The sequence below is a fragment of the Hemiscyllium ocellatum genome, unplaced genomic scaffold (genome assembly GCF_020745735.1).
Source record: "Hemiscyllium ocellatum isolate sHemOce1 unplaced genomic scaffold, sHemOce1.pat.X.cur. scaffold_606_pat_ctg1, whole genome shotgun sequence".
Classification (NCBI taxonomy): Eukaryota; Metazoa; Chordata; class Chondrichthyes; order Orectolobiformes; family Hemiscylliidae; genus Hemiscyllium; species Hemiscyllium ocellatum.
In genome coordinates this window covers 52,414-78,869 of record NW_026869130.1, presented here as the reverse complement: position 1 = coordinate 78,869, position 26,456 = coordinate 52,414, and the positions used below count along the sequence as shown (strand labels likewise).

Here is a 26,456-nt window from a genome sequence, read left to right as displayed (position 1 = left end):
GATTTGCTCCTCTCTCAAAGACAGAATGTCCTCCTCATCCGTGTCTTAAAGGATTAACGGTTCCCCTGAGATTAGGCTCTATATATTCTTCGCAAATTTCGTTTTTCATTAAATGTCTTTAGTCCCAGTCTTCTGGAAACTGACACTGATTGTTGGCAACATTTCCTCCACAACATCAACCCACCCATCCGCACTGCGCCCTCCCCTATCATTATAAACAGACCATAAAAATCTCCAGTTAACCTTCTTTGTTCCAAAGAGAAGAATCCCAACCTCAGTAATTTCTCGACAAAAGGGCTTTGCTCATCGCCAGACATCATGCAAGGCGGAGAATTGCGAAGCAGTTTGGGGAAAATATCGCCACTGGGAAGGTTAAAACAAAACAAGGGAAAATAACAGTGAACCCGTGTCTCCAGCTTTGGAAAACTTTAGAATCTCTTTGGGAAGCGAAACCACAGGTGAATGAAGGGTGGATTGTCCCACTTAACACAGCCAGTCTTTCAGAGGCCACGACTGTGGATTCTGCTGTTCTCTCGACATGAACCAATCTGAGACATTGAAAGGATTTTCATTCCTGCGCGTCAGGAATTCAAACCTCGCCACGGCTACAAGACCACGCGAAGACTCGGGTGCAAACAAGTTACGAAAAAGCCTCGAAGAGAGCAGGACTCCTGTTATAGAAAAGTTGGTTGCTGTGACGTGGATGCGTTTCCAGCGGGTACAGGATTGTTGCCACTTCACTGCAGTGAATGTCCCACGATTTATTTTGCAAAAGAAAAACTGATACAGGACATCAATCACTTCGTGAAGGGCAGGCTGAAGTTTGAATTCGTGAAAAGCCTGTTTTTGGATCGTACAATGAGTAAGTTCAAACTGTCTCTGATGCGTAATTGGTCAACACGTTCATCCATTAACCGAACGGTTGGTGGTTTGGGACGTTCCAGGGTCGGATCTCTCACTGGTCATACTTCATTGGCTTTCTTTCCTGCACAGCTCCGGGTTTTTAATGTGGTCACAAAAATGTGCCCCAACCAGGAATCTTATCCAGAATCACAAAGGAATTTCTGTATCGTTTCAGTGGCTAATGCAAAGGACTGTGGATGTTGGGAATCTGAAAAAAAATAGAACATTCTGGGGAATGTCAACAGGTTTGTCAGTACTATTGGGAGAAAACGGAGTTCTGATAACGTTCTGAAACGTTGAATCGCCTTTTCCCAGCCCAGATCCTGCTCGACCTGCTGAGTAATTTTCTGCATTCTCCGCCGTCGTTTAAGCTGAATATAGATCCCACCTATCGGGGTGGAACACCCAGACCCACTTTGTCCCGACATTTCATCGATTTGAAAGCTGTGAGTTTTGAATGCAAATAAACCAAACAATGATTCACTACTGCTAATCTCCCCAGGGACAGAGACCTGGAAATGAGAACTCTGTGCATTCGGATGTAGTTGTGGCCGAGTGGTTAAGGCGATGGACTTGAAATCCATTGGGGCATTCCCACGCAGGTTCGAATCCTGTCAACTACGGAGAATTTTGGTAGCCTTTCGCTTTTGGAGAATCACTTCATCCAGGTCATGAATGGTGCAAATCTCCAGTTCACTCAAAGAACTGCACAGATGCACACTTGTTTTGCCAAATTTGTTTAGACTCGTTATGACACAGCATAAACCCTCCAGCTTACGATAAAACCAGTAACACAGAAGCGAGTTATGCTGTACAGGAATCTGCAACAATTCGATTGGCCAAGAACTACATGAAGTAAAAATTCAGCACTTCATTTGTAAAGTAAGAGAGAGGTTAATTAACAAACCAATGTATTTCTATTACCCATTTTGTTGTTCCATTCGATATTGCTATTCAAATAAAACTCCCAGTTAAGGTTTACAAAACAGCACTTCTTTATCAAAACCAGGCAGCTGTAGGTTCTTGTCTTCGGATCTTCCTGTCTCTTCTTTGTCCCTGTTGGGAGATTCTGTGTCAAAGATCACGGATCGAAAAGTTATTTTCCACATATATATTTTTTTCAAGAAGATTGTTACATGCAAGGTCCTGGCAGTCCTCCTCTCAACAGTTCAATGTCCCCCATCTCATACCCCAGAGCATCTGATTGGGTCCCTGTTTATTTTTAAAGACTTTCAAGAGACGCAATTAAAATTTGATTTGAAATTTATATATTTTCCTGATTAAAATTTAAACTGAGTGGCCAAGCTCGAACTATTTATGTCTCCAGGCAATGAACGAATTGAATTGTTCGACCCAGGATTACGTCGTTGTCTTATTGAGAACACTTGTTTCTGTGTCTGGTTGTTCTGCTGCTTTTAAATCTCTTAAATGTGCACTAATATGTTTAAAACACATCGCCTCTACAGGAAACAATGAACCATCATAATGAAGATATGTTTTCATTTTTTAAAAAAAATACTTTACCCTAACATATCGATAAATTTCATACAATTTCGACTTAGTTTTTTTCCTATATAAACATATAAAACATGAAATAAAGACAATCTCATCTGAACACCATCAGTTGAATCTGCGATAACGTATCTGTGATTTCATTCTACTGACCCACAACATGCATGATTTTTAAAGTGAACGTCTCTTCCATAAGAAGCCAACGAAATACTCTCATATTATTACATATATACAACGTTTTAGCGGATTGTGGTCTGTGTACATAACTTCTCCGATCCATTATTCGTGGCACATACATTAAATGTGTAACGCCAGTACCAAACTCAATAGTTTTTTTTCGATTGTGGAGCATTTCTTCTGATAGATGTTGATTTTCTATGAAAAGTTATCAACTAGCAGTTGTTCCCCATGCTCATCTTTCCCGTTGGAGTACACCTCCAACTCTAACGACCACCGATGGCTACTTTAAAAGTTTTTTTAGATGTTTGGTGCAGGTAATACTGGTTTGGTGGTTAATATCGACTTCAAATGGTCAATTGCCACGTGCCATGTTGCTGAACACCGAAAAGTTGTGTTTTTCTTCAGCAAATCGGTTAACAATGCCACTACACTAGTACAGTTTGGAACAGACTTCTGATAGAGTCCGCTGAGTCTGAAGAATTAAAGAAACTCTTTCTTCGAGGTTGATCATGGCAATTCTTCAGAAGCCTTCGTGCTCACGTTCCAGAGGGTGCTCAACCTGCCATGACCGATGTTACATCCCAAGAACATCACCTCTGCTTCCGTGAATTCTGTTTTTTATATGTTTGTCATCAGTTTCGCTTCTCGTGGTCGTTCAAAGAGCTCTGCCAACAGACCCTTGTGATCATGCCTTGAATTGCTAAGGATCACTACATCGTCCAAATAGATTACACAATTTGTCAACCCGGCCACAACTCTGTACAAGTGTCTTTGGGTGTGCCGGGCTTGTTCTTCATTCAAAAGTGCATCACTTTAAACTGATATAGCCTATATGGAGTTACAAGCGCAGAGATTTGTTCACCAACTTTGACAATGGTACCTTCCAGTAGCCACGCATTATGCCCGACTTGGTGATGTAACTGGCTTGTCCGACTTTCTGGATGCAGTCCTCTAATCTAGAAATTGGATATGAGTTCGATTTTGTAACGGCGTTGGCCGTTCCATAATCCACACGAAATTCAACACAAATCATCTGGTTTGGTAACTAAGAAAATCAGCGAACTCCACGCACTCTGGCTTGGTTCAATGATGTTCTCGTCGAGCATGGTGTTCACCTGCATCTAGTCCTGTTAGCCTTTGAGACGATTAAGTCGAGAGGGTTGCTGCTTTATCGCAGCAGAATTCCCCACATCTACTTCGTGTTCAATTGCTTTCGTCCTCTCCATGTGATTCTTGCATGTACCATGACTCTGTCGGAACAAAAAATCTTTCAACACTTTTCTATGCTCCTGAGACAGACAGCTTTCTAATCCATCCCACTCCTCAAGGACTTCATCATTTTAGAATCTGTTTTGAGGTACATCAAAATTCAAAGCAACTGAATTCGATTCCTCACTCTGCTGAGCAGTAACGAACAACTCTTCCTCCAGTTCTTCCTTTGATGTGTAATACGTTTTCAACATGTTCACATGACATAGCAATACAGTTTTATTTTATATCTGACATCTTTGCTAAATAGTTCAACTGACTCAACTTTTTCACAGGGACCAGTAAACCTAACTTTAAAGGGATCACCTATGATTGGTAACAGTACTGACAAGTTATCCCTGTGGGAAAACTTCTGAGTCCCAGATTTTTATCTGCCACCTGCGTAATTCTACGCTGTGCCATCTTTGGGTGCTGTTTTGCTGAATCACCTACTAAATTTAGTCTCTCCCTCAATTCCGATACATGATTTAATTGTGTGATCTTCGTCTTTGACCCTGTCATTTGTTTCTTTAATTAATTCCAAAGGGCAATCACTTCATGTGCGAATATGAACTCAAAAGGATTGACTAAGTGGATTCGTTTGGAACATTCTTAATGGCAAACAATGCGAATGGGATATCTTTTTCTCAATCATTCGGGTAATCTTGACAGTATGCTCTCTTCATGGTCTTCAAGGTCTTAAGCCATCTTTCTAAAGCTCCCAACGATTCAGGAAGATATGCACTAGATTTAAAGTGTTGTATTTCAGCTATCAAAAACCTCCGTAAGCAGTTGAGCAGTAAACTTTGACCCTTAGTCTGACTGAATCTGACTAGTTAGGTCATAGCGTGTGAAGAAAGCTACTAACTCCTCTACCAGAATTGTGGCCTTGATACTCCGGGAAGGAATTGCCATTGGAAATATGGATAGCACATCCATTGTAGTCAACAAGCACTGGTTCTGACATTTAGTTCTCGGAAGGGGATGCACGCAATCAATTATAATCCACCTGAAAGATTTTCCAACTGTGGTAATTGGCAACAAAGGCGTGTTTTTATTGCCGCCTGAGACTTACCTGCCATTTGACATGTATGATATTGTCAGAAAAAGCAACCACATCCCGTGTGCATTCCAGACCAAGAGAAATGTTTAGTATTTAGCTTGTGTGTTTCGTAACCCTCGGGGACCCCCTATAGGTAGTTCATGTGCTACCCATAACACTTCCTCTCTACGTTGTAGCTGCAACACAGTCTTGTGTACTTCGGCCCACTGCACGAATCACATCAAGTAGTGTATCAGTTGACCTAAACTCAACTCCTTCATCTTTCTTTTTACTTGTCACTTGGTGCTGTGCCTATTGAGAGTGGGATCTGGGAAAATAGAAAGATATTTCTGTTTTAACTCCTCAGTTTCTTCGTCTTCCTTGGGCTTCTCCACAATAAGGGGAGTCACTTCCAATTTGGATCTTGCCAAATCATTTCCAAGCACAAGCTGAATTCGTGGAACTGACACTCTGTCTATCACGCCCAGCGTAAATTTCCCCGGCTTAAATTGGGGCTCCAACGTGATCTTACATAAGGGAACGCTAAATTTCTGCTCATTCATACCACAAATTACAACACTCATGGGAAATAGATATGAAAGGGTACATATTCGCCCATCCCTTACTACCAGCAACTGGTTAGATCGTGTCACTCTCGTGCCACCAGTTTAGCTTCTTTAAACACTTCTATTTTCCACAACGCCTTTAATTAACGACAAGTACTGTCCGTATTCAAATACTTTCCGTATTCAACTTTGCCAGAATGGAAACAGCTGAGTCCTTTCACCGCCTTTCGACTCTCTTGGACTTCTTTTTTTCCTGCTCTAATATCTTCCAAGTGCAGGAAGGTTCTTGGTTTAGTAATGCAGAATCTCCCCTTCTGCCAATTTCGATCCTTCACAGGACGAATATCTGTTCAAAAGCTTGTCTTATGCACCAGCATGTACTCATCTACTAATTCTGTTGTCCTTCTGACTTTCCGAAATCTTTGTTTCCTCCACGTGAATTCTTGCAATCTCTAAAAGTGTATTTTTGAACTCCTCCAGCAGAATTATCTCTCTAATAGCCTGAAATATCCTCTCTTTATCCAAATAAGAATCCATCCATCAAAGTATTGTGTTTATTTCTTTTTAACTCAACATAAGTCTGACCTGTGTTTCAGAAACGCTCTCGATATACATCTGGTACCGGTTCAGAAGCACTCAAAGGAGCCTGTTTTACTCATTCATAATCTTTTCACACCTCACGTAATATCATACCAAATCCCTTACTCGCTCTGTCTTCGAGTTTAGTCTGAACTCGCATTACCCATCAATCCTCGGACCATTCCATCTGCCTAGCCATGTTTTTGATTGAAATGAAGAAGGCTTCAACATCATCCTCATCAAAATGTTGTGGAGTTGTGACACATTTACATATATCACTAATTTCTCTTTTAATTTCCATCCTGCTAACTTGACTTTGCTGACAAAGTCGCAACTTCTCAAGTTCAAATTTTCTCTCTCCTTCTCTCTTCTCTGTTGCTTTCTTATCTCCCTTTGCTCATCCAAGGAATTTCTCTCTCTTTTTCCTCCCTCTCTATCTCCCTTCTCTCTTTTTCTCTGTCTCTCTCTCTCCTTCTCTTCGCTAACTTTTTCTCATTCTTCCCCCCCTTTCTTTCTCTCTCCCTCTCGCTTTCCTCTCTCTCGCTTTGTTTATCTTCTCACTCCATTTTCCTCGAGACTAATTTAGGTAACATCATCAGTGGCGAACTCGCAGTGAAGCGAGGCTGTTGTCTCCTGCTTTCTATTTATACGTTTGTCCTGGATGGGGTTGCTGGGGTTTCTAGTGATGTCATTTCCTGTTCGTTTTCCGAGTGGTTGACAGATGGTATCTAGATCTACATGTTTGTTTATGGCGTTGTGTTTGGAGTACCAAGCCTCTAGGAATTCTCTGGCATATCTTTGCTTAGCCTGTCCTAGGATAGATGTGTTGTTCCAGTCGAAATGTTTTTTTACATCCGTGTGTAGGGCTACGATGGAGAGAGGGTCGTGTCTTTTTGTGAATAGCTGGTGTTCGTGTATCCTGGTGGCTAACCTTGTTCCTGTTTGTCCTACGTTGTCGTTGTGGCAGTCCTTGCATGGAATTTTGTAGGTGACATTGGTTTTGTCCATGAGTTGTACTGGGTCTTTTAAGTTTGCTAGTTTTTATTTGAGAGTGTTGGTGGGTTTGTTTGCTACTAGGATTCCGAGGGGTCTTAGTAGTCTAGCTGTCATTTCTGAAACTTCTTTGATGTATCGTAAGGTTGTTAGTGTTTCTGGCTGTGTTTGGTCTGCTTGTCATGGTTTGTTCTCGAGGAATCTGCGGACTGTACTTTTTGAGTGTCCATTCTTCATGAATACGTTGTATAGGTGATTCACCTCTGTTTTCTGACGTTCGTCTGTGCTGCAGTGTATGGTGCCTCGTTGGAATAGTGTTCTGACAACCTTTGTTTGTGTGTGTTGGGATGGTTGCTGGTGTAGTTAAGTATTTGGTCAGTGTTTGTCGGTTTTCTGTATACGCAGGTTTGTAGTTCTCCGTTGTCCTTTCTTTCGACTGTGACGTCGGTTGCTGTCGGTTTCTTCCTCCTGGCACTCCATCCACAACGCCATAAACAAATACATATATCTCGATACCATCTATCAACCTCTCAGAAAACGAAAAGGAAATGACATCACCCCAAACCTCACGAACCCCATCCAGGACAAATGTATAAATAGAACGCAAGGAGACAACAGTTTCGCTTCACTTAGAGGTCCCAATGATGATGTTACCTAGCCAGGTAATGAAACGTCTGAATCTCAAACCTACAGCTCAGCGAGCAAACTTACACCCGAAACATCAACCTGAGCTACAAACCTTACAACAGCAGTGTAATTGATGAAAGGGACGACAGGGCCTGTTGTTTTCTGTGGTTCTCTACTGTTTCTGATTCAGTGCTCCCAGCGGTCTGGCTCAAGTTCGATTTCCAGTCGAGGAATGTGAAATTTCCTGTGCTCGTTTGTCGTAGTGGCAGCATTCCTAAAGCAGGAAATGATGGATGTGGCTGAGAAGTGGTCATGTTTTGTCAAAAAACACGGTTCAGGTTAACATAAGACAAAGAGCTGCGGATGCTGGAAATGTGAAACAAAAACATGGAATGCTGGAGAAACTCAGCGCCTGGCAGTATCCATGGAGCAAAGTAGAGTTAGTGTTTCAGATCGACAGAAGCAGGTTCATTCGGTATTTCAACATTGTAATGCAGGCAAATTTTCAGTATTATGTGTGGGATCATCATATTTATCAAAACTTCTCATTAGTTGCCAACCATCACTTTTACAAATTTAGAAGGTTTGTTTTGGCGGTAATGCTGCTTCCGTTTCCATGAGCTGGTGACAAGCTGTGCTTTAATGGTTACCTTTTTCTTTTCCTTTCTGTCACTTAGCAGCCATGTCAAGTGGACAATTGACCCTTTCAGTGTCTTCCACAATGTGAGTTTCCATTTGTCTTTCTATGTCTGTTCATTGTCACCTTCTTTCACAGTCTCTGTCCAAATCCCTCATTTCCCATTTCTGGTCTTTGGAAACTCTGACTGCAGAAGACAGTGTGAAAGTGCAGCTGATGAGGCAGTTTCTCCTCCCGCTGACTGGAGTGTGGAGAACTGGGCTCACATTCTCTAGATAATATATCTGTCACTTAGGCCTGAGGCCTTCGACATGTTTCCTTTTAAATTCCAAATGCAATTCATAATATTTTGCTTTTCGTGTAAAATTAATGAACAGTGACAGCAGAGAATGATCAGCGTGTGATATCCGCAGTGATTCCTGCCTCACCTCGTTCTTCCCAACAAACTGAGAATGAAGGACGGAGAATAAACGAGGAGGTGAAACAAAAGCGCTTCTAGAACCGAGGTAAGAAACTCCAAATAGAATTAGCAGAACAAAACAACGAGGTGTCAAAGAGGTCCATACTCGACGTGATTGTTCGGTGTTCGAGATGGGAAAGCTATCCAGCCTGAGGCACCTTCATGTCTCTTGTTGCTGACTGAATCAGAAAGAAGAGGTTTCACGAGACCTCCACTTGTCTCACTTTGCTGTCCCCACCACCTCCCCTGACCAGGTTTACATTTTCCTGCTCTTCTATGAGGTAAATGATGCAACGTCATTTCGTGTCTATCACTTTCTCAGTTCCAGTTCCAACATGGCTTCGATTTCAGAGCACATGTGAAGGTTAGACTGTAAATCCATTCGTTCCTGTTGTGAAATGACTGAGTCGCTAACGTGCGAACTGCACCAAAGGACGATTCAGGATTTCTGGTGTTGGTTCATTCGCGTTGAAAAACAGCAGACAAAATCAAAATGAGGCCTTTCAGAGATAATCTTGGGATTAATTTGACAGAGAGGCGACATCAACAATCCGTGGTGCACTGTGACACCAGCAAATAAGTGTTACCTTGTTTTCAAACTGTGTTTCCTTCGCACTGAAAGCAAACGCGGTACCTTTGTTACAGAAAGGGTGAGGGGACGGAAACTGCACTCCTTACCAGGATGATAATTGCTGCTGTACACGTTGGCGCACGTTCAAGACAAGGTATGAGAGCAGCTTAACAAAGTTTCAGAAAGCAATTAATTGTAATTGCTTTCCATTTCACTTCTACATCAGGTATGGATTGTTTGCATCCAATTAGAAGGACTATGGTAGCAGATACCCGGAGAAACTACCACGGCAAATCCCGCGCCAATCATCTCACTGTTTTTTCAGTGTTGTCGGGTCAAAATCCGAGCAATCCATCGTTAGCAGCAGCATGACGATTCGTCGTGCTCATGAGTTGAAAGGTTCAAGAAACTAAGTCATTCCCTCCTTCTCCAGGGTATCTTCGGATGATCAGTGAATCATGTCTTATTGATAGAGACATGTTTCTAAAAGTGTCAGGTTCTAAGCAGACACCTGCAATAGGTCGGGATCAAGTGAAGAAGCGGAGTGGGGAATTCAAATAAAAGTGCATGGCAATGATGACTGGAACGCATGAGGCAGGAAGTAATCGTGGAGCTGGTGGTGTTAGGCTCAGTGTTGATGCCAATGGGTCTGCCTACACTGCCCACTGTTGATTTTGTCTCACACTCACTCCAGGTCAATTCACCACAATAACCTTCTTCCTCTTAGTGTGAGGATCCCTCTGGGTGTGTGAACGCCGTCAATGGGCCAAGAAAGGATGGACACATTCTCCTTATTCTATCAGTTTAAACAGGTGATCAGTACAGTTTGAAACCAATGTAAGTGCCCATTGACTTTCCCTGTACATTTTCAGTGGAGAATGTTAAACTGTGAAATGTCTGTGCAAAAGCGGGCATTGATTGCAATTCTCACCAAACAACATTTTACACAAAAAAGAAAAACATTTCCAAACTTTTGTGATGAAGTGGTTAAGGAACTACAAGTGTGGATGTGTAAACGCACTTCTAGTGGAGGCACTGTGAGTCGGTTCGTTAAAGTGCTTCTCTAGTAAACAAGAGAACTTGGAATCAAATGCCAGTTGTGGATGTCCAATCTTTCAAAGGCTCATTGTTTCATCTTCTTCAGATGTCATATTGCTGATTCCATGGCTTTCTGATTTGAGCTCAGCCTGTTGTGATTTGCCTCTCCTTGAGTTATTCCCGACTTTTTTCTCCACCAATGAATGTTGTTTCTTGCTGACTGTTAATAAAAACTGGAACTTCTTTCCATTGTCCCACAAAAAAATCTTTTCTTCTCTTCTGTTGCGCTCGCTCTTTCACTCCCAGTTTTAGTGGGAATAACGAGTTGAGGCAGCAGACACTGCAGATTTGCCGGGAAATGTTATGGCCATAGCACAGACACGAAGAGCTGATCATCTTCATTTTCTGCAGTCACTGATCATTCATCTTTCACCAACAGTAAATACATCATTATCATCCTATATTTCGGATGAAACTGCTTTTATTTCCGGAGGAAAAGATGTTGCATTTAGAATTCGAAAGACTCATAACATGTTGAGTAAATAACGTCTCCTTACCGCAGCCCTAAGTAACAGATACATTATCGGGAGAATGTGGGCCCAGCTATACACAATCCAGCCATTGGTGGGAGGACATAGTCTCTCAGCAACTCCACTATTACACTGCCTCCGAATGTGAGACATTTCAAAGACCAGAAATGGGAAATGAGGAATATGAACAGATTGAGCGTCAGAAAATTTGAAACAGAGTGGTGCGTACATCACACAAAGAGACAAATACAGACTCCATTGATTTATACAAAGGGAGGACCATTCGACATGGCTGCTGAGTGAGAGAAGGTAAAAGAAAAAAGTAATAATATAAGCACAAACCTTCAGAAGCTGAAAGACTATGGAAACAGCTTTACAGTCGATGAAACCATTTTAAATATGTCGAAATGACGGGTGTCAGCGAATTTTGATAAAAATGTTTACAAAACTGGTCATTTCCCCGCCATCATGATATGGCAATCTGTAACTAATCTGTTTCTGTCGATCTGAAACATTAACTCTGTTTCTCTCCACAAATACTGCAAGGCGCATAATCTATCAGTCAATCCCTGATTTTGTTTTAGATTTGCATCAACCGTAGTTCTTTATTTTATGTTAGCATGAATCACGTTTGGTACAAAAGCGAATCATTTCTCAGCTCCCACTTCATTTCCTGTTTCACAAACACTGTCATCACAATGGGCGGGAAGTGCCGAACTCCCATCTCCAGATTGGGAACTGAACGCGCGCCGCGGCAGTGAGTGAGTAGATACATAACGGTTACTTCACCAACGAGGGCGGCAGAAAACACTGTCTCCTTTCTCAATGACACTGCTTTTGCATTTTCCTTTCGGATCAGTCTCGCTGCAGATCGGTTTCCCCCGTCTTACATTTTTTACAGCTTTTAAAAATGACCACTTGGCCCATCACGCTTTGTGGCTCAGAGACATCATTCTATTATAGTCCCACTTTTCGTTTTTGCCACATAATCTCGTTTATTCTAATGTTTCCAGGGCAAATGCCAATGAAATTCTCCCTGTGATCGTAAGTGATCGAATAATGAGACTGAAGTCTGACATGGTCATACTATGTTGTAGGAGAAAGTGAGATGCTGGAGATCAGAGCTGAAAATGTGTTGCTGGAAAAGTGCAGCAGCTCCTTGGATGCTGCCTGAACGGCTGCGCTTTTCCAGCAACACATTTTCATATTATGTTGTAACCCCCTTGAGAAACTCATCCTCATTTTCAGCCACAGTGGAAGATATACGGACACATCTCCCCACAGGGGCAGAGGTCGTAGGATTATACACGTTCCATGTGCTTCATGTTTAAAGTTTCTTTGACAAAACACAGCTTTAGGTTGAACGCAAGCCCATTTTCCAGTTAATATAAAACGTTGCAGTGAGCTGTGATATAAAATCGACAGTGAGCTGTAATAATCTCGCAGGTTGTTCATGTGTAATGTTCAATTTCCCAAAATCCACCGACCTGTGGCACCTGAGAATCTGAAAGAACAGCGACAAGCAAATAACCCTCATTTAAATCAACTGTCACACGGCAAACTCGAAACACTTTCACGTCGGGTCTCGTTTTGCTTCTCTGCCTGTTTCATCTCCATCTGCTTCTGACCATCCAATTCCGAAGTCACTGAGCTGTTTGATATAAACACAGGAAGATCGTAAATTCAATGATTACCTGAAAGCGGGGCTATGGAATATCAAACACCGAGTATTGAGAAGGTATGTGCTTGCACACGGCAGGATAAAGAGATACCAGGATCTTATCTTCCCGATTCTCATAGGATGCACTTTGGCAGTTATACCCAATCCCAATGTTCCAATCGATACCATATCTGGAACACAGATCGGGTAGAATGAGTTCCACCCTTTCCAGCCCAGGTACATTTTGCAAAAGTTGTCCAGTAACTGCAGTTGGTCACAGGTCTACAGAACTGAAAATGTCTTTTGGCACTTGCACTGTTCACATCTCTTTTCCAATTTTGTGGTCCATCAGTTCAAACGTATTTGCCCATGTACATGTGCAACTGAACGGTTTGATGAGTGTGCTGGAGATTTGCACCAATCCTTACCTGGATCAATTGAATCCTCACGCGCTGATTTGATCCCAAACAATAGGATGGGTAGGAAACTTCGGTTTTCTCTGCACTCAGCCGTAGTCGGCAGGATTCCAACCTCCGTGAGGAATTTCCAATGGATTTCAAGTCGAACACTTTAACTATTCGCCCACGGCAGCAGAACCACGTCAGCGGTATACCTTTCCAGTTCTCTCTTTCTCCGTGGAGCTGAGGCAGAGTTAATCATTGCTGGGTTCATTTGAATTCAAACATCAAAGCTTCCAAAAGGGCTAAATGTCGGGATATGTTGGGACTGGATCCTCCATGCCAATAGAATGGAATGGACATAGAGGTGAAAACAAAAGCAGAAATTGCAGGAAAAACAACTCAACAGGTCTTGCAGCATCTGTGGAGACAGATTCAGAGACAATGTTTCAAAGTTTCTTCAGATCATTATTAGAGGTTTGCTTTCCACCACATGTAATGCAAAACCTTGTGGATTTCCTCAGAAGTTTCTGTTTTTCTGTCAGTGTCCCGAAATCCGCAGTCTATAACATTAGTCATTAAAAGAATACAGAAACACGTTTGTGGTTCCGGATAAGATTACTGTTTTAGGGAACATTTTGCTGACCCAATTTAAAACCCAGAACTGTGCAGGAAAGAAGGCGGATGAAGTGAGAACAGTCATAGATCCGCACCTGAAGATCTCAAACAACCGAACTTTCGTTTAACAGCCGCAAGTGTTGACCAGTTTCGGCAGAGAGACTGTTGAATCCAGAGCTTGCATGGCCCTCTAAAACTGGCTGTTACTGATTTCAAGTTTGGCCTGCCACTCCCTGAATGTCAATTTTCCTTTATGATTATTACGTGCCCAAAATAAAATCTGATATATTCATTGTGGAGACAAGGTCACAGTCTGATCGCACCCTCTGCAGACACATTCATGTCACCGGTAACCGGTTCTTCTATAACCAGGACTGTATCCGTTTGAACCATTCAGTGTCTTGTCTGTACCAGAGCTTTCTCATTGTTCCAAAACCGAGATGATGTTTAAATTCCTGATGTCTAGGAATGAGGATCCTTTCAATATCTCAGATCTGAGCATGTCTGAAGAACATCAGAATCAATGGTCCGGCCTCTTAACGAAGGGAAAGATGTCTGTACTGTCTCTGCTCAGTTGGGCGATTCACACTGCATTTCCCTCTAATTCTGCTTCCCAATCTGGTCGTAAAGATTCACAAAAGTGCACACTAGATTTCCTGTTGCATTTCGTTACAAAAATTCCACCTGCCAACTGACAATGTTTTCCCAAATTCACTTCATAAACCTCCGCCTTACAACATTACCAGGCATGAGGAAATTCCCTTTTCTGGACAGATTGCCGAGGGAGGTAAGGTCTTTTTTTGGAGTAAAGGTGAACCGGATATTTCCACTGACTGTTCATAATGACGTTGGAAGGAGCAGTGAGGATGGGCAATTTGATAAACAGTAGGAAGTGTTGTCACTCACCAGGGCCAGTTACCTGAGCACTGGGATTGAAGATTTTTGAATGGAAGGCAGCACGTGCGCAGAATAAATGCAATCGAGCAGTATCCGTCGAAAGAGAAACAGGAGTGTATTTGTGTTTCAGACCTCGAGTTTCCTAAATGTAGACAAATGTCCAGAACTGTTTGATGCGACTGGGTTTTGAAGTTTGAAAAATAATTCGTACTGCAGGAGGTAAGTCGAAACTCAAATTGCCAATTTGTAGTCGATAGAATTCGAACCAATGCAGAGAAACCCCGGAAGGATTGCTAACGCATGACCTTATCCCCTCAGCCGCAGCTACGTGGGGCGTGGACCCTTAGCATTGCTTCTGGAATGGAGGCTTCCAATCTGAAAGACTGCTTCCTGGCTTGCTCTGTCTGCACAATGATCTCAATATTTGCTTTCCATATATATTTGTTAACAATGGAGGAAGCTGATGGGAGTTGAACTGAACGACACACATTGATGTTGGATAGAGCGGATGGGAAGAATCCATTTTCATGCGCAGTGAGATTAATAAACTTGGTAATGGATCGAGAAAGAAAGATGTCGTTTCATTTGTATAGTGTCTGCCAGCGCCAAATGGATCACAGCTGATGAAGTGTTTTTGAAGCAGAATCGTCATCGGCAAATCGAATTTGTAAATCAGGGCAGATTGTTTAACCAGAGGTCAAAAACGAAAATAATTCCAATGCTCACAATTGCCACTGGACACAAGAGTGAGTGCAGACCTAACTTTAGAGATTTGTTTGGCTTTGATTTAAACGTGGGATAGTGTAGGACCAGAGGGTCTAATGTTAGAGGAAGGGGTTGCCCATTTAAGACACAAATGAGGAGGATATTCTCTCTTTCAGAGGGCAGCAAATTTGTTGATTTCCTTACAACAGAGGACTGACAAGGCTGGGTACATTCACAACTGAGGTAAAGAGACATTTACGCACTTTGGGAATCAAGGACCATGGGGTTAAGGCAGAACGGTGGAGTTGAGGACTAAATCTTCGAGTAAAAAGTGAGGTCTGCAGATGCTGGAGATCAGAGCTGAAAATGTGTTGCTGGTTAAAGCATAGCAGGTCAGGCAGCATCCAAGGAACAGGAAATTCGACGTTTCGGGCCAGAGCCCTTCATCAGGAATGAGGAGAGTGTGCCAGGCAGGCTAAGATAAAAGGTAGGGAGGAGGGACTTGGGGGAGGGGCGATGGAGATGTGATAGGTGGAAGGACGTCAAGGTGAGGGTGATAGGCCGGAGTGGGGTGGGGGCGGAGAGGTCAGGAAGCAGATTGCAGGTTAGGAGGGCGGTGCTGAGTTGAGGGAACCGACTGAGACAAGGTCGGGGGAGGGGAAATGAGGAAACTGGAGAAATCTGAGTTCATTCCTTGTGGTTGGAGGGTTCCCCGGCGGAAGATGAGGCGCTCTTCCTCCAACCGTCGTGTTGTTATGTTCTGCCGATGGAGGAGTCCAAGGACCTGCATGTCCTCGGTGGAGTGGGAGGGAGAGTTAAAGTGTTGAGCCACGGGGTGGTTGGGTTGCTTAGTCCGGGCGTCCCAGAGGTGTTCCCTGAAGCGTTCCGCAAGTAGGCAGCCCGTCTCCCCAATATAGCGGAGGCCACATCGGGTGCAGCGGATGCAATAGATGATGTGTGTGGAGGTGGAGGTGCAGGTGCAGGTTTGGAGGTCCACCTCCAAACGGACCCCACCACCAGGGATATATTTCCCTCCCCTCCCCTATCAGCATTCCGCAAAGACCACTCCCTTCATGACTCCCTCGTCAGGTCCACACACCCCACCAACCCAACCTCTACTCCCAGCACCTTCCCCTGCAACCGCAGGAAATGTAAAACTTGCGCCCACACCTCCTCCCTTACTTCTCTCCAAGGTCCCAAGGGATCCTTCCATATCCGCCACAAATTCACCTGCACCTCCACACACATCATCTATTGCATCCGCTGCACCCGATGTGGCCTCCTCTATATTGGGGAGACTGGCCGCCTACTTGTGGAACGCTTCAGGGAACACCTCTGGGATGCCCGGACCAACCAACCCAATCACCCCGTGGCTCAACACTTTAACTCTCCCTCCCACTCCACCGAGGACATGCAGGTCCTTGGACTCCTCCATCGGCAGAACATAACAACACGACTGTTGGAGGAAGAGCGCCTCATCTTCCGCCTGGGAATCCTCCAACCACAAGGAATGAACTCAGATTTCTCCAGTTTCCTCATTTCCCCTCCCCCCACATTGTCTCAGTCGGTTCCCTCAACTCCGCACCGCCCTCCTAACCTGCAATCTTCTTCCTGACCTCTCCGCCCCTACCCCACTCCGGCCTATCACCCTCACCTTGACCTCCTTCCACCTATCACATCTCCATCGCCCCTCCCCCAAGTCCCTCCTCCCTACCTTTTATCTTAGCCTGTCTGGCACACTCTCTTCTTTCCTGATGAAGGGCTCTGGCCCGAAACGTCGGATTTCCTGTTCCTTGGATGCTGCCTAACCTGCTGTGATTTAACCAGCAACACATTTTCAGAGTTGAGGATTAAACAAATCAGCCAGGATCTCATTGAACGTTGACGCTGACGGGATGGCCCAAATGGCTTCCATCTGCACCAATGCCATTTCTGTGAATTTGAAAATGCTGGAGACCATTGTAACGGAAGTAAAGCAGATAGTTTAGAAAAGATGATTGTAAACTCAGTCAACATCTTTCGTTGAAAGGAAAATCACACTTTGGCAATTTGCCAGAGATTTTTTGCTGACGTGAGATGAGGATTTTATCAAGGAAGCAGATAGATGAACTCTATTTCTATTTCTAGCAGAGACTCAATATGGGGCCAAATAATAAAACGTCGTTGAACAAGTTAAGAGTTCATGGTGTTGTGTAATAAATGCCTTTTGACTGTCCATTATTTACTGAACACAAGCCACCGAATCATGTGTAATTTTTAAAGTTGTAAAATGTAAATCGTGAAATGCAGTAATGTCAGGCATATGGCTTCAATGATCTTTCTCTGTATTAACGACCTGATGAAGTGGCAGAGTGAAATTTGTCCAGTTTTGCTGATGAGGCACAATAGATTGCAGGACATCTTGTGATGAGGTTGGGGAATCTGCAATGCGATATACTGAATGTAGGTCGTCTGGGTAAGGAAAAGAAAATGACAGATGCAGTTTCCTGTCGGGTATGTGAGGCCATGAATTCAGTAGGAAGAGTCAAAGTCCGAAAACTATTAAAATCGAGAGAAACTGCAATAAAATGTGGTGCAGAATAATCTGGATGTTCTTACGCATGAAACAAAGATGAGCAACTGATTTATTATTTTCTGGCAAAAAGATCCATACCCTTCTCTAATTTTTGCAATGAGATGGTTTTCCAGGAAATCACTGGAACTAAGGAATCTGTAAATTAATCGAAGACCATGATAAGTTTCGTTTTGTTCGATGGGACATATTTGATGCATCATTTAATGTTCTCTGAACTTTTTTTACAAAAGAGCCGAGACTGGGCGAGTAAAATTAAGATCACTGAAGATTATTGCCATCCTTTATTTATCACACACAATTTTTTTTCTCATATGTTTTATTTCACATCATAGTTGCTGTGAGTGGGCTTGCAAACTACACCCGCTGGTGACTTGTTTCCTCACAATTTCTCATATCTAAACAAACAGATTCTACATTCTTACAATTGGACTATTTTCGACAGTCTTGTGTCCCATATCTCAGGAGGAATCCACTGCACAATTATCGTGTTCAGAGGATGTTCATGAGAATGTTCTCAGGACTGAGGCATGGATGTGGAGTTAGGTTCGCACGCTTGAGCTGGGAGGTTCATTTCAGAAGTTTCGTCACTCTGTTGGTAAATCTTCAGTGGGCCTCAGGCGAATCAGTGAACATGATTCCTGTTTTCTATTTATATGTTTGGGTTTCTTTGGGTTGGTGATGTTATTTCCTGTGGTGATGTCATTTCTTGTTATTTTCCTCAGGGGGTGGTAGATGGGGTATAACGCGATTTGTTTGTTGATAGTGTTCTGGCTGCAATTCCAAGCTTCTTGGAATTCCCGATTGCGTCTGTTTGTCTTGTCCTAAGATGGATGTGTTGTTCCAGTCGATGTGGTATCCTTCCTCATCTGTAAGGATACTAGTGAGAAGGTCATATCGTTTTGTGGATAGTTGGTGTTCATGTATCGTCGGGCTAGTTTTGTGCCTGTTGTCCAATATATTGTTTGTTACAGTTCTTGCACGTTATTTCGTAAATTGTATTAGTTTTGCTTGTGGTCTGGATGTGGTCTTCTAACTTCATTAGTTGCTGTTTTACTGTTTGGTTAATGTGATTCTATTCTCGGTGGAATTTGGCGAGATGAACAGGCATCTAACTGAAAAGTGCAGAATACTGAATGCCCTGGGCAGAGTGGATGTTGGGAAAATGTTTCCATTAGTTGGAGATACTCGGACCTGAGGGCATAGACTTAGAGTTAAGCGAAGACCAAATAGAACAGAGATAAGGATAAAAGTCTTCATCAAATGAGTGGTGAGATTATGGAATTCATTGCCACAGAAGGCTGTGGAGGCCAGGCCGATGAGTATGTATAAGACTGAGATAGATAGATAGGTTCTTGAGAATCAAGGGATACGAGGAGAAGCGGGAGAATGAGGTGAGGAAACGTATCATGCAAGATTGAAATGTATAGACGACTTGATGGTCTGAATGGACTAATATCTGCTCCTATATGTTATGGTCTAATATGCTAACTAAGTGCCCAAACTGTGTGTTCTGCAATGTTTGTTGTGTCAAGTTGCATTTTGCCTCAGTTTAGATACACAGGTTGTTATCAGCTGCAGATTTCATTTCGAGTTACTTGATCTTAAATCCACACCTTGATTACCTGAAAACGCTGAAAAATAATCAGAAACTCAGAGGGCGAGAGGGGTAGGTGGAGGGAGAGGGGGTGCAGAGTGAGAGAGAGAGAGAGACGTCAAGATGGTTTCAATAGATCTGGGAATGCTAGACATTGAACAGGCTTTAACAATAAGTGGTTTGTATCAAGAAAAAAAAGAAAGTTCTAAGTTAGGGTGGAACACAGGAACAATGGAATATCAGAGCCATTAAGCCCGGAGAAGAGAAATAAAGTGTGTGCCGGGGCCAGCTTCCAACTGAAAGAAAATAAAGGACATAAACAATTGGAAACAAAACAGTGGAAAGTATGTAAATTCTGAATTTGTTGCATATGGTTTTGAATCCAGGAAGCGAGGAAGTGTGGAGGAAGGAAGCTAGAGAACTCATTAGTTTGTCACCTGGACCCACTCTCTATCCTGTTTCAAGCAACACATTATAAATTAGACCACGTGGCCCAAAGGTCGAGGTGCTCACTGGCTGTCAGTCTCTCTTCTCCGGTTGTGCCTGAACACTGGAAACCTTTGAGACAGAACGTTCTGGGGAATCTTTTTCCCTGAGTTTGGCTTCTGCTCAATTAATCTGTTCTCCTCTAAGGTTCTCAGACTTTCTTTCGTGAATTTCTTTCCTGAGCTGACAATGTCACTTATATCTTCTTTCACAGGGGATTGAATAGAGACCTCAACGAAACAGCACATCAAAATTTGAAAGAGTGACCCTTCTGCAGGGCCTGAAAATAACCAGCCTTCAACTGTCAAAGGAAAAACTGTCAAGGGATAACCAGGTTTGACCTACAAAGAATGAAACCTGAAAGCAACAACACCCCCAGATTTTATGGACTACATAAAGTGCACAAACCAGACATCCCACTCAGACCCAAAGTATCACTACCAGGGACACCATCACACAAACTGGCTAAAGAACTGCAACAGAAATAAAAACACCTGATCAGCGGATCCAGACACTCTATACAGTCAACGCTGGAATTCTTGGACATCATCAGAAATATCCATATAGACAAGGAAGAAACTATGGTCTCATTCGATGTAACGGCATTGTTCACTTCTATCGACAAAACCCTAGCCAGAGAAACAATAGCCAACCTGCTGGACATACAGAACAGACAACAGGGCGTTGAATCTTTCAACACGGATGGCATAGTTAAACTACTAGGCCGGTGCCTCACAACACGCTTCATATTCAACAACCAAATATATGAACGGTACACCAATGGGCTCACCCATCTCTGGACTCATAGCAGAAGCGGTAATGCAAAGGTTAGAACAAACTGTCTAACCGCAAATTCAACTCTGGGTCAGATATGTGGATTGCACCTTTGTAATCATTAAAAACACAGAAATAGAGAACACACACCCGATCATCAACTCCATCCTCACAGGAATCCGATTCACTAGAGAAGAAGAAAAGGACAATCAACTCCCATTCCTAGATGGTACAGAGAACACCGAACAGAGAATTCACCACAAAGGTATACAGGAAAGTCACTCACACAGACCAAGTCCTGAACTATGAAAGCAACCACCCCATCACACACGAAATAAGTTGCATCAAAACACACTTCAAAAGGGCAACAACACACTTCAGTACACCAGGACTGCAAAAACAGGAAGAATAACACCGATACAATGTTTTCACCAAAAACGGATAACCCCGCAATTTCATCAACAGATGCCTAAGGGAAAGGCAACGGAACGAGGACATGCCACAACGCAAATGACTAGCCACACTACCATACATCAAGAGTGTTTCAAAACTGACAACCAGATTACTGCGACCACGAGGACTCATAGCAGCACACAAACCAACAGCCACTCTCAGACAACGACTCACCAGAACGAAGAACCCGATTACCAGCATGAGCAAAACCAACACAGTGTACAAACTCCCATGCAAGGACTGCACAAAACACTACACAGGACAAACAGGAAGACAAATAACGATCCGCATCCATGAACACCAATTAGCCATGAAACGACACGACCAGCTATCCTGAGTAGCTACACACGCAGATGACAAGCAACATGAGTTCGACTGGGACAACACTACTATTATAGGACAAGCCAAACAGAGATCAGCCAGGGAATTCCTAGAGGCAATGCACTCATCCACAGATTCAATCAATAAGCACATCGACCTGGATCAAATATACCGACCACTGCAAAGGACAGCTGGAACTGACAACCGGAAGTAGCAGAGACAAACCACTATAAATTCCGGAGGAAACATCACAGGAGCGCTTCACAGGAGGCTCCCAAGCACTGAGGATGTCACATAGACAGGGGATGAAACGTATGCAACAAAAATTCGCAGTCCAGCCAACAGAACCACAACAACGAGCAACCGAGTTACAAATCTTCTCGCGAAGTTTTAACCCCAGTCCTGTTTCTCAAGGATGTGGAGGGGACCGGGTTTGAGAGTTGGGTTTGAGTTTCGCTGTCTTTGCTCTCGCTTCTGGTCTTACACATCCTCCGCCGTTTTCCTTCACTCACTCTCCATCTTGCACTCTCTCTACCTACCAATCTCCATGTCTCTGAATTACGTGATGCTTGGTTTTGCTTCTGTCGTGAAGAGATCACAGGCAATTGTTCGTGGAAAACAGCAGGGATGAAGACACAAGCTGCTGTTAGGGCAACATATGGAGTGATGTGTTCGCAGATTGTTTCCAAGACAACAGATTGGGAATGGGGTTGCAGGTTCTTGGTAGGGAACAGAATGATTTAACAGGCCATCAGTCGTAGAACAGAGTGGAGAACGTTTCACAGGTAATTCCTGGGGGAGCAGAGTGGGGATTGAGTTACACATTGTTGCGACGTAAGCAAAATGGGGCTGGGATCAGATCATATTGCTACGAAAACAGTCACGAAACGGGATCACAGGCCAATGCCTGGACAACGGAGTCAGAATGGGATTACAGGTCGTTGATGGGAGAAAAACGTGATTCCCCGGGGATTAAGTGTCGAGTGGGAAAGTGCCAAATTGTCGCTGCTGTCATGATCGTGTTCGCCTCCAGCGTGGAAAATTGCAAACTGCTTTACGTTCCAAGCATGTTGACCTCAACAGGACAACTTTCACGTTCACACGGAACATGATACACACCGGACTACAGGGAAAATGCACAAAGCTGAGCAGGTCCAGTTCCACATCATACGGTGCAGCATAGTTTCAGTCACTGTGTCTGTTTTGTAGAATAAGAGTCCAAAGAATGTTCTCCACCCTAACACCGGAGGTAGCATTACAATACGAGAACGACCGATCACATTGTGAGGATGCTCTGACCTCGGGGCCAGTTCGAGATGCCACTTTCCTTGCCTTTTTATGCAATTGGCTGCAGGGATGTTCACACCTGGACATGAGCCACATCGACACCAACTGAGTTGGAAACCTGCGTGGGAATCGACAAGAAGCGACTCAATAAATCTTGCTAAATTCCATGGTGCTTATTAGAAATGCAGTTTCTGTTCACCTCAATTTAAAAGGCAGTTTTTGAACATAGTAACTGAAATCAAAAGCTAATTATCTCACCCCACCCCCACTCCGGGAGAGGTGCTAACTGCACTTGATTGCTTTTTGTTCTCGATGTGAAGAGCTCTCACGCCTGAGTCACCTTCACGCCTCTTGTTGCTGAGTGACTCAAAAAGAAGGAGTTTCACCAGAGCTGCAACTGCCTCACTTTCCCAGTCGCTCTCCCCGTTGACATTTTCCTGCTCATCAGTGATTTAAAGAAAACCAAAAGGATGCGATGTTATTCTGCAGCCTCTTTGTCGATTCCTCCGTTTAAATTCCAACATGGCTTAGATCTCGGGGCGCACCTTAATACTAGCTTTGAAAGCACAGGTCCAGAGCTTCCTCTGAGAGTGCAATTTCTTTCATTGCTGTTGCTGATTGAATGAGCCACTAACGTGCGAACTGCTCCAAAACATGATTCAGGACCTCTGGTGCCAATTCTCGCACTTTGAATAACGACAGACAGCTTCCAAATGAGGCCTTTCAGATACGACTTTGGGGTACATTTGGCAGACAGAATAGTTCAGGAATCCGTGGTGCACTGTGACACCAGCGCATCACCTTCTTCCCTGTCTTTGAACCGGGCCGCCTCAGCAAGGAATGCAAATGCAGTATTGCTCTTCGTGGAAGGATCGGTGACTACACTCTCAAACTGAATGGCACATGATCAGAAGCAGTTTGTAGAATATCTTTACAATGCTCTGCACAGTAATCAAATGGAAATGCATTGCATTTCACTACGAGAGCAGATTTGTTCAAGCAAATTCGAAGGCAGGTTTGCAGATGGGAAAGCAAGCAGGAAAGCTCCGTTCTTGTCCATGTAAAAGGCTGCAGATGAAGAACAAAACAGTTTCGACCGCGGGAACCTATCTTGCGGAAGGTGAACGTGCTGATCACTATGCTACAGAAACAAGCCCACAGCCGCCCCTGCTGCAGCTCAGTGGTATCCGACACTGAAAGTTGAAGACATTCTACCTTTCACCTTTCTGTTTCCAAATGCTCGTTGTTTCATGGGAGTTGTTTAATTTTGGCTGTGTGGTATGCATGGACGAGATACACCGAAGTATCTGTTTTCACCCGGTGTAGCCCAATAACGTGGTGTTGCTTACACCGGCTTTAAAAGGATAACTTTTTAGCCGAGCTGGCCGTCGCAGTCTGTGGCACAATCTTTAGTCTGTTCGACTGCTCACTGGAAAGGTAGTATTGTGAAACACTGCAGAAACGAAGGACTTCCTTACTTTTGCTCCGACTGACCATACTCTGTGAAATTTTCCCAGATTCTCAGTTGAGGAGTTTTTGCAGCTGGAAATTATCTCAGAAAGCCTGTTAATTCGTAATGTATTGAACGAATCGCAAAACAGAAAACATTTGACACGCAACAGAAACAAAACTGGCAAACCAAATGCATTTTCAGATACAGTGAGCATGAATGCTAAATGTGAGACACTCCGAGCGCATGAGCCATAAAGTAATCTCACAACTAACATCAGGGCAATTCCAAACTACTCTTTCAATGATACTTGAGCCTCAGTGCACCACCATATCTCAGACAATGCTGAAAAGAGAGAAAGAAAGAACATAATAAGAATAGGCCACAAAAAGTGAATTTCACCAATCACAGTCTCGATTAGATCACCTTTCCCTTCCGGTGTCTCCGGGACAGAAACGAAGGAAATTGGAGAAATTCAATAACATATGACATCAAAATTCATCGGAACGATTTTCCCATTCGCCAGAAAGCCAAGTAACGATGAATCGACTCACCGCAGGACTTTGTTTCACAACAGCGATGAAATAGCAGTCTCCATTCGGTTCCAGTAAAATCTCAACATGCTTGGAACATAAAGCAACAGTAGAGCTGTTTGCAATTTTCCACGCGGGAGGCGAACACGATCAAGACAGCATAGACAATTTGGCACTTTCCCACTACACATTTAATTCCCCGGGAAGCAAATCAAATTGTTTTGTGAACAGAAGTACAGCGGGAATGGAAACAGCATTTTAACAAGCTGTGTCGTTGCAACTGATCAGTGGAAACGGCAGTGGATTTCACCCATTGCTCGAAACAGGACAACTTTCACGTTTACACGGAAGATGAAACACACCGGACTACAGGGAAAATGCACAAAGCTGAGCAGGCCGTGTCCCACATCATACCGTGCAGCATAGTTTCAGTCACTGTGTCTGTTTTGCAGAATAAGAGTCCCAAAGAATGTTCTCCAGCCTAAAAGCGGAGGTAGCATTACAATCCGAGAACGACCGATCACAGTGTGAGGATGCTCTGACCTCGGGGCCAGTTCGAGATGCCACTTTCCTTGCCTTTTACATAAACCGTGCAATTGGCTGCAGGGATGTTCACACCTGGACATGAGCCACATCGATACAACTGAGTTGGAAACCTGCGTGGGAATCAACGAGAAGCGACTCAATAAATCTTGCTAAATTCCATGGTGCTTATTAGAAATGCAGTTTCTGTTCACCTCAATTTAAAAGGCAGTTTTTGAACATAGTAACTGAAATCAAAAGCTAATTATCTCACCCCACCCCCACTCCGGGAGAGGTGCTAACTGCACTTGATTGCTTTTTGTTCTCGATGTGAAGAGCTCTCACGCCTGAGTCACCTTCACGCCTCTTGTTGCTGAGTGACTCAAAAAGAAGGAGTTTCACCAGAGCTGCAACTGCCTCACTTTCCCAGTCGCTCTCCCCGTTGACATTTTCCTGCTCATCAGTGATTTAAAGAAAACCAAAAGGATGCGATGTTATTCTGCAGCCTCTTTGTCGATTCCTCCGTTTAAATTCCAACATGGCTTAGATCTCGGGGCGCACCTTAATACTAGCTTTGAAAGCACAGGTCCAGAGCTTCCTCTGAGAGTGCAATTTCTTTCATTGCTGTTGCTGATTGAATGAGCCACTAACGTGCGAACTGCTCCAAAACATGATTCAGGACCTCTGGTGCCAATTCTCGCACTTTGAATAACGACAGACAGCTTCCAAATGAGGCCTTTCAGATACGACTTTGGGGTACATTTGGCAGACAGAATAGTTCAGGAATCCGTGGTGCACTGTGACACCAGCGCATCACCTTCTTCCCTGTCTTTGAACCGGGCCGCCTCAGCAAGGAATGCAAATGCAGTATTGCTCTTCGTGGAAGGATCGGTGACTACACTCTCAAACTGAATGGCACATGATCAGAAGCAGTTTGTAGAATATCTTTACAATGCTCTGCACAGTAATCAAATGGAAATGCATTGCATTTCACTACGAGAGCAGATTTGTTCAAGCAAATTCAAAGGCAGGTTTGCAGATGGGAAAGCAAGCAGGAAAGCTCCGTTCTTGTCCATGTAAAAGGCTGCAGATGAAGAACAAAACAGTTTCGACCGCGGGAACCTATCTTGCGGAAGGTGAACGTGCTGATCACTATGCTACAGAAACAAGCCCACAGCCGCCCCAGCTGCAGCTCAGTGGTATCCGACACTGAAAGTTGAAGACATTCTACCTTTCACCTTTCTGTTTCCAAATGCTCGTTGTTTCATGGGAGTTGTTTAATTTTGGCTGTGTGGTA

General features: G+C 43.6%; 1 non-coding gene across 1 annotated transcript; it reads left to right on the top strand.

Annotated features, from left to right (window-relative positions):
* The first annotated feature begins 1,444 nt into the window (after positions 1-1,444).
* trnas-uga (transfer RNA serine (anticodon UGA)) lies at positions 1,445-1,526 on the top strand. Its single transcript has one exon. It is a non-coding gene; the product is annotated as a tRNA-Ser (tRNA).
* The last annotated feature ends 24,930 nt before the right edge of the window (positions 1,527-26,456 follow it).